This window comes from Phycodurus eques, unplaced genomic scaffold, assembly GCF_024500275.1.
Source record: "Phycodurus eques isolate BA_2022a unplaced genomic scaffold, UOR_Pequ_1.1 contig_1386, whole genome shotgun sequence".
NCBI lineage: Eukaryota > Metazoa > Chordata > Actinopteri > Syngnathiformes > Syngnathidae > Phycodurus > Phycodurus eques.
The window spans coordinates 1-670 of NW_026905382.1; the positions used below are offsets into that span (position 1 = coordinate 1).

Below are 670 nucleotides of genomic sequence, written 5' to 3' on the forward strand. Positions count from 1 at the left end.
GATATATGTGTGTATCGATTTTATTTTATTTTTACTGTCGGAAAAGGAGAAACGGGATGTTTAAAAAAGGTGCTTGAAGATTCTGTCTCCTAATAAAGAGACGGTAAATCATAAGAGAGAGGATGACTGCATGATAATTTAGGTCAACCACCGATAAGAAAACGATTCCACGAGAATCTAAAGTGAAAAAGCTTACGGCACCTGGCATTCCCAGGAGGTCTCTCATCCAAGTACTAACCAGGCCCACCGCTGCTTAGCTTCCGAGATCAGGCGTTCTCAGGGTAGTATGGCCGTAAGCCACATGGTTACCTGAAAAACAACTAGAGTACTCTGCATCTTTTTGCACAATTGTTTTTTGGTCAATGTCTTTCTGTCTTTATGTCTTTATGTCCCCAAAGTGTTCTGTAAATATACTGTCTGTTGTACTAGAGCGGCTCCATCTACCGGAGACAAATTCCTTGTGTGTTTTGGACATACTTGGCAAATAAAGATGATTCTGATTCTGATTCTGATTTTATATTTAAAAAATATCATATTTTGCTTCAATCTATCTCGAGCGGATCGCGTCATCTTTATTCTCAAATTGTTTTCTGGTCTATTTTGGATTTTTTTGTGTGGATGATGCGAACTCATTCTCAACACTACAAATGTGTGATCAGATGATAGATTT

The 670-nt window shown here is 38.2% G+C and overlaps 1 pseudogene; it reads right to left on the minus strand.

Moving 5' to 3' along the window:
- Positions 1-189: 189 nt before the first annotated feature.
- Positions 190-298, minus strand: LOC133399016 (5S ribosomal RNA; annotated as a pseudogene).
- Between the last annotated feature and the right edge of the window lie 372 nt (positions 299-670).